We start from the raw sequence: 8227 nt of genomic DNA, 5'->3' as shown, positions 1-8227 counted from the left end.
CTTACTATCCGGGCTTCTGTGCATTTGCTGCTGAATCCTCCTAGAAAGGTTTGGCTGCTTCTCCTTGCCTTGCAGTTGATCACCTCCCCCTTGGAAGCCCTCTCTGGACCCACCGTCCCATACGTCCCCTCTTGCCCTCATGAGATTAGGTGCCTGCCCATCCACTTCCCATCTGTTCCTTTGCCACAGGGACGCCCCCAGGATCAGGAGTTGTGGATGATTCGGCCCCGATGGTATCCCGAGCACCAAGCCCAGAGTCGGGAGTGGAGGAGCTGCTCTGCACCGTTTCTTAGATAATCAGTGGTGCTTATAGCATAGAGCAGTGGAGAGGAGGAAATGAAATACCCTGAGCCAGGGACGTGGGGGACGAGTCAGAACCCAGAGATGCTCCCAGGGAGGAGATGGTACTGCCGGCAGCTCATGTTTATTGAGCATTCACTGCAGCCACGTGCTCCTCCAGATAGTTGAACCCTCCCTCCGCCAGGCAGGTCCCACCCTTGCCCTCCCTGTGCAGTTTAGGGAGCAGACACTGGCAGAAGCTTAGTTACAGCCCAAGGCTCCCACCCAGAGTGACCACAGCCCATAGCGGAAGGCTCAGCACCACTTGGCCTACAGGGTGGAATGGGGGGAGGCTGAAGGCACCCCAAGAGAGGCTGCAAGCCCAGCAGGATGAGGACTTAGAAAGCAAAGGAAAAGAGGAATTTAGAGATATCTCAAGCCCTGCCCTCTCCTGCCCTCTGGCTGGGTAGATGCTGGTCAAACTGACCGCAAGATGGATCCACAAACAGAACGACCATTTATAGCATCTTTCCTGTTTTCAGATTATCTGTGGCTCTGATGCAATTAACAAGGTGGGGATTTGTTGGCAGCTCTGACTTCCTGTCTCCCATGTGCTGTGGCAAAGGCCGATCATTGCACATGTTGCAGATAGTTTTGTTTAACCCACAGTGGAAACAGTTTATATATATATATATACACACACACACACACACACAAATATATACATATATATACACACACACACAAATATATGCATATATATACGTACACACACACACACACAAATATATACATATATATATGTACACACACACACATATATATATATATATATATATATTTTCCCCCTAAAGAACGATGACTTTGATAGGGATGAGGTTGAACAAACATTTATTTATTGCCTGTTTTCATAGGGCAGATGGAGAAGCAGTTTTATGCTCAGGGAAAAGAACTGATTTTAAAAGCTTACGTATTGGGATATTGTTACCAAGTCCCACTCAATGCTATGTTATTAACCAGATGGTAAATGTCTCATTTAAATGTCCTTTATTGAACATCTGGGGAAACTGTTTCTGAGCCATGTTTTTGCTCATTGCTCACTGCGTTGGGGGTGATTCTGTTGGAGTGGATGTTGCTGCTGTTAACCTGCAAGTGTTCCCGGTTCAGACCCCGTCCTGTGGGTTAATCCATGTCTGCAGGATGACAATGAGTTGCCATTTACGAGAAATGGAATTGCAGATTTTGGAGGCCCCAGCATTCCTTTCAATGTTTATAGTTTCTGGAAAAGAGGAAAATTTGTTCTGTAAATGTTGCGTATTTGTGTTACACATTGCAACTGCATTGCACGTGTGCGGCCCCGCTGAGGAGCATGGGCTGTTTAGTTATGGCCACCGCTGGAGATCGGTGCCACTGATAGATGGCAAGTGACAGCAGGCAGGGGAGGGCGCGATTTTATGTGATTCTTTGAATTTTCTCATGTCATTTGCAGCAAAATATAAAATCCTGACTACCAAATTTAAAACTAAAAAGGAAAACATTTGGGGAGCAGTGGCTCACGCCTGTAATTCCAGTATTTTGGGAGGCTGAGGTGGGCAGATCACTTGAGATCAGGAGTTTGAAACCAGCCTGGTCAGTGTGGTGAAACCCCATCTCTACTAAAAATACAAAAATTAGCCAGATATGGTGGTGCACACCTGTAATCCCAGCTACTTGGGAGGCTGAGGCAGGAGAATCACTTGAACCTGGGAAGTGAAGGGGAGGTTGCAGTGAGCCAAGATTGCACCATTGCACTCCAGCCTGGGTGTCGCAGTGAGATTCCGTCTCAAAAAAAAAAAAAAAAAAAAAAGAAAAACAACAACAACAACAACAGTTCGCGTTAAGACAGGATTCTTGTTAGTTGTGGAAAGAGAAATGCTCTCCTTCACCTGTTTCTCTGTTGAGGCAGCCTGAGCATGCGACTGTCCTGTGACACACCTTCATTTCGGATGCGGTGCCCAGCCCCGGGCTCCCCACTTCTCCACGGTGGAATCCACACGTGCATTTTGTAGTCATTGCTTTACTCACAATTTTCCCTCTAGATGCAAATGCGTCTCCATGAAGGAGAGCAAGGCTCCTGCAGGAAGGAGATCAGATGGATCAGGGATCCCACAGACAGAAACTTTGCCTGATATGGGCACCCTTGGGACAGACCCCTCCACACAAATGTCCCTTGCAAGGAAAACACTCATGCCTCACTTTCTTCAACCCAGCCATGACCTCCTTTCTTGCTGAGAAACTGTAGGAAGAAAGAGTTGGATCTCTGGTGTGTGTGTGTGTGTGTGTGTGTGTGTGTGTGTGTGTGTGTGGTCTGATATGAACTATGTAGCCTCTTCCTTCCCGGATCAGCTCCTCACTGTGTCCCCAGATGAGGCTTTAACCCCTGAGCGCCCTGGATGATGGCGCTGCTGCCCCCTGGCCCTGCTCACCTGGCCCCTTCCCTGGCTCTCTCTCTGCAGGGACAGGGTCACACCAGGTTGACAGCATCTGCCTCCCAGCCCACCAGCTGGCCAGTCCTTCTGCAGTGGCTCAGCCTCAGACCCCTCCTGCACACCACAGCCAAAAACGATTCTGCGAGGACTACAGCATCCTGTGAAACTGACGCTTAATGATGCAGAACTCCACATTTCCTGCCCTCAACTTGTCATCGTTTTCCTTCCCAGAACCCCCCAGCACCCCTGACACTGACCTGGATCTCTACCCCAGAAACTCAAAACCCGTTTTTGCCACACCGTCACACTAGCTCTCTGTCACTCACCTAACCCAGGTCCCTGTTTCTCTGCACCTGGGCCCACCACCAAGAATCCCTCCTGTTAAGTCGCCTCCTCCATCCTGCCTTCTCCCGACCCCATTGGCCCACATGTCTTTGAACTTTTGCAGAATTTGCATCTGTAACAAATTACTTGCTATTTAATTATGTTCTGTCATATTATTCCTGTTGAACTTGGCTGAGAACCGTGTACTCCTTGAAGGCAGAAACCGTCTTTGTTGTTCTGTGTCCCGATTCAACCCAGTAGCCCCAGAGCACGTCTGCAGGAAAGGCCTTCCAAGCTCAGGTCATCAAGCTCCTCCCAACTGCACTCTTTTACTTCTGTTTTTCCAAGTCGATCTTTAAAAAAAAAACTTAAATGAATTCATTAGTAAAATAACTTTTTATCACCTCCAGAAATGGAAAACTGTATCATTTGCCATCAGTAGAAGTTGGCTGTAAAAGCAAATTCCATGTAAACAGAACAATGCTGTTAGGTTCTACTTCCTCAATCTGAGACCTGCTCTTTCTCCCGTGGTCATGGAGACTCCAAGTTCTAAAGACATACTAGGAACAGAGAACAGCTTTTATTGTGTCCAGAAGAGAGACAGAAAAAACAGAACCACCTGAAAAGTGAACAACTTCCTCACTCTGCGATTGGCAGTTGTTGAATCCAGTGAACAGGCACCACCAAAGATCACCTTCAGCCCACACCTCAGGACACTCTGGTACAGATTCCAAAAGCTACCACTTACTGTGTCAGTTCCAAGTAACAAGCTCTGAGTATTGTCTTATTTAACTCACTCTGGGGTGAGTTCTCTAAGGAAGAACCCATTATTATCCCACTTTCCAGATGAGGAAACTGAGCACAGCAGGAGAAAGAAGCTTGACCACAACCTCATAGTAGTAAGTGGCTAAGTCAGGATCCAGTGAGGATAAACAGTCATCCTAAGTTTTATAAGAGAGAAAATTTAATTACAGGGACTTCCTAGATCGTAGAAGAGCCAAAACGTCAGACAAGGGACATTGAGGCAACCCTGGTGTCCACAGCATCAGGAAGTGGCTACCACCTCTCGGATGCACAAGGAAGGAGGCAGTTATCAGAGCCCAGGAATCAGACTCACTGAAGGGAAGCTAGAACCAGGGTGGGTCTCTGTGGCAGGAGCTGGCTTGTAGAAGGAAGGAGCCTCCAGGCAAGACAGCCCAACAAAGAGAGTCAAGAAGCCCACCCGGACTCCTGTACACACCTATGTCCCTCCAGGCTTCCCATTGCCCCAGCCCAGTCAGAAGCCAGAGACACAGGAACCCCGGGCTCATAGCCTGCAGAGGCCAGACCCCCATGATACAGGGCAGAGCAGGGGTGGATGGGAGGAGGGGGATGCTCTGAGACCACCAGGCACAGGCTCACTGAGGTGGTCTCATTCTGGGGTCTTTTCACTCACACAAACCATGTCGTAGTTGACTACTGGATTTTATGAGATAAGAGTTCATGTGTGTTCTTCCCCATTCCAAGAAGAGGTGGGCTCTTCCTACTTCCTAGCTACCTGGAGCTGACTGGAGCTTTCTTCTAACATCTAGGAAGTCCCTGTAATTAAATTTTCTGTTTTAAAACTGTTTAAAGTTATCTGAAGACAATTTTTCCTCCACTCTTTTAAGCCCGTTGAAAAGGTAGTGCAAAGTGTCCCGGAGTGAGAGAGGTGAAGGGGAAGTGGAATTGCGTTTCTTGGACTGAGAACAGATCTGAGGTTCACGGAGCCTGTGGGCAGGGGTTGCCTGCGTCTCGCTCCCTGTCTGCATCCCCAGGAGGAGGCCAGGCCTCCTCAGCACCCTTGAGTACATTTAAAAGGCTGAGGTCTCAGCATCAGACACTCTGTCTTGTCCAAGGCTCCCAGTTCCACAGGAGCATAGGGCAGAAAGCGGCCAGACCACACACATAATGGTGGAATGTCTAAGGCCCTTATCCTGAGGGGGCAAGAGGAAGCCTCGGAAGATGGGGAAGGGCCAGTAGCCATGAGGCTCAGTCCTCTCCTGCCTGGTGGGTGGGACCTGTGGAGTCAGAGTCAGGCTAATTTGAAGAAAATGAAGACGGGCTATTTCTCACCCATCTGATCATGGGGGCTAAAATTCTCAACTGGCGGTAATGTGGAAAATGGGGGATGACATGAGGTCGGTCCCCCAATCTCTGCCAACCTGAGGGGCTTGTTTGAGTCTTGATGGCCAGAGATTGATGGGTGTGAGTTCATGGAACACTCATGAGACCCTGAGCAGAAAGCAGACCACCACCTTGGCCAGGTGTGTGCACAAAGCAAAACAGGACAGTGGCCCATCCTATAGGACTCCTCCTACCCAGGGCAGGACTGCAGCCGAGGGAGTGGTAGGTGAGAAGCTGAAGAGGTGGGGCCTTGACCTGACCACAGGAGGCTGTGGGTGAGCAGGACAAAAGCCTCATTACCCTGAGAGCACAGGTAATAAAGTCCTTGTGATCTCCCCTGCCTGGGTAAGGGCTGGACACTTGGGATCAGTTGGATGGTTAAAAATTGAAGAAGCACTTTTCTCTTCTAATTATTTCTTTTGACAACCAACTTTAGGCTGCAGACAGGTCCCCATGTCTCTTTCTTTTGTTATTCAGTTCAGCAAGCCAAGAAAACATGAGTTTCTTGCCCTGAAAATCCAAGCTGTACCATTTCCAAAGAAGCAGTCATCAGAAAAGAATAGGGTCTCTTAAGAGTTTAATTCCAGTGTCCAGAGCAAAGAAACATGTTGTCAGCTTGCACCTTGTTGAATAAACGCCTTCTGGGTCACAGACTATTTTCCCACTGAAGCCAACCTCTTTCTGAATTTCCTGGAAGGGTCTTGGCCATGAACCTCAGTAGCACTTATTTCAGAAGGTGACCCAGGTACCAGGACAAGGCCCTTGAATCCCTGAGGGTGGTGATGAGCACACAGTGCCGCTGGTCCCCTGTCGCTGTCTGTCTGTCTGAGTTCCTCCTCTGTATGTGCCAACCTGACCTGCCCTAACAGGCTTACCCAGTCCTGGGTTACCCTACCTTGGAGAAATAGAAGGGATTTGTGGGATGATTCTTACGACTTGGGCAATGATGAAGAGTGGTGGGAGCCCTTGACATTGTATCTCCTGGAGTGACGTTCTTAGACTTTTCAGAATGGAAGTGAAATGCTCAGCAATGAGCAGAATCCACCCACGTTTTGATTTTAAGATGGTCCATCTCATTTGACAGCACTCCTCTGACCCGTTAGGCAATTTCTTGGAAATGTCCCAATTCTTGGGAACTCTGGGTAATTGTGCTTACAAAGCCGATGCAAAGAAATTACTGGGAATCCCAGGCCTGTACAGGAAAATAAGATACTGTTGCTGGCCTCCTATAAGGACCAGTCGTTAAAGGGACACGGTCGTACGTGGAAGCTCTGGAACTGCCCTTGCAGTTTCTGTGAACCTTCATCTGCCTTAAGACCCTTGAAAAAAATTTGTTCTTTGCACTTTTAAAACCGGTAAGAGCTTTTGTTGCTGGGAAGAGGAAAGCCAATTTGTTGGGGAAGAATTATTCAGAACTGTCTCCCAGGCCTTGGGGGATAAAGGAAGAGCATTTGCAATTTGAACAGAAGGCACTGAAAGGCCGCCTTTTAGACTCTGAGATGTGAGAGGTTGATGCACTCTCAGTCTGCCCTCCATTTGCATTTTAACTGCCAGGCAAAGCCATTGTGAACAGGAAGGGCCCCGCCCCTGCACACACTGGCCAGGCAGCTGGACACTCTGCCCCATTGTTGGCAGGTGTTTCTGAAGGGCACCGTGGGTTCAATGCTCTTGTTTCAGTTTCTTTTGGTATGTTAACATCTCCTCTTTTTGAAAGAATTTGGTCTATTATTTGACTCATGCAAATAGAGAAATAGAATTCCAAACCATTAGCCTACTTATTAAATATTTATAATAAGTAGCTGGAATGAAAATACCTGTTCTATAGGTATGTCATGTTGGGACAGATAAACCAAGACCTGCAAATACTTTTATATACTCCATATAAAAGGACCCACAAGTGCTATTGAATGATGGTAGAAATTGCTATTTATGTTATGCACATTGAGGACCATTGAAGCCAATCTCCGATGATGCTCAGCTGTCATGAGTCAGCTCACAGAATCCCACTTGAAAGACAGAACTGTAGGAAGAGGTTTCAGTAAAGTACACAGACTTCCCATCCAGAAAATCCCATTTCATCAACAATTGTCTTGCATAGAATCACAGAAAAGAAGTGTTAAGAAAAGGATACCCACAACTTAGAAATACGGCAAAAAAAGTATTGTGTGCTCTTTCAATGTCACTAAGCAGTGTCTAACAATCTAACAAGGCCATGTAAGGTGCATCTGAAGCTCTAAAATAATTATTTTAAAATTTGATTTAATACTTACAATGGACGTAGCAGTCAAACAATGTAGAGGAAGGATAAGTTGCAAATCGTTTCTGTCCAGTAGAAAACTTAATCAAGTCAAATGTTATGAATTAATTGATTATTTTTGACCCATGGGGCATTGCCAGTTTTGTTTCTAACTTTGCAGCCTGGTAACTGACCAATGGGTTCACCTTGCCTGCTGCCTCGTCAGAGCCAATTTATCAAGACAGGGGAATTGCAATGGAGAAAGAGTAATTCACACGGAACTGGCTGTGCAGGAGACCAGAGTTGTGTTATTACTCAAATCAGCCTCCCCAAGCATTTGGGATTTGGAGATCAGAGTTTTTAAAGATAATTTGGCAGGCAGGAGCTTGCGAAGTGGGGAGTGCTGATTGGTCAGGTTGGAGATGGAATCATAGAGGTTCAAAGTGAGTTTTTCTTGCTGTTTCTGTTCCTGGGTGGGATGGCAGAACTGATTGATCCAGATTACGGGTCTGGGTGGTGTCAACGGATCCATCCAGTGGAGGGTCTGCAAAATATCTCAAGCACTGATCTTAGGTTTTATAATAGTGACGTTATACCCAGGAGCAATGTGGGGAGGGTCAGACTCTTGGAGTCAGAGGCTGCAGGACCCCTAAACTGTAATTTCTAATCTTGTAGTTAATTTGTTGGTCCTACAAAGGCAGACTGGTCCCCAGGCAAGAAGGGGGTCTTTTCGGGAAAGGGCTATTAGCAATTTTTTTGTTTCAGAGTCAAACCA

The 8227-nt window shown here is 47.2% G+C and overlaps 1 long non-coding RNA gene across 2 annotated transcripts; it reads right to left on the bottom strand.

The window, feature by feature from the left end:
* Positions 1 to 1178: 1178 nt before the first annotated feature.
* On the bottom strand, positions 1179 to 7984 carry LOC131384502 (uncharacterized). 2 transcript variants are annotated; one of them, XR_009215415.1, is made up of 4 exons: positions 7487 to 7984; positions 3219 to 3424; positions 1974 to 2392; positions 1179 to 1558 (listed from the first exon to the last, which is right to left on the bottom strand). It is a non-coding gene; the product is annotated as an uncharacterized LOC131384502 (long non-coding RNA). The 2 variants fall into 2 exon arrangements; XR_009215405.1 differs by lacking the exon at positions 7487 to 7984 and having other exon boundaries at positions 3219 to 3942.
* Positions 7985 to 8227: the final 243 nt, after the last annotated feature.

This window comes from Hylobates moloch, unplaced genomic scaffold (genome assembly GCF_009828535.3).
Source record: "Hylobates moloch isolate HMO894 unplaced genomic scaffold, HMol_V3 SCAFFOLD_1, whole genome shotgun sequence".
Taxonomy (NCBI): Eukaryota; Metazoa; Chordata; class Mammalia; order Primates; family Hylobatidae; genus Hylobates; species Hylobates moloch.
The sequence above is the reverse complement of the archived record's forward strand: the minus strand, read 5'-3'. Positions and strand labels throughout refer to the sequence as shown.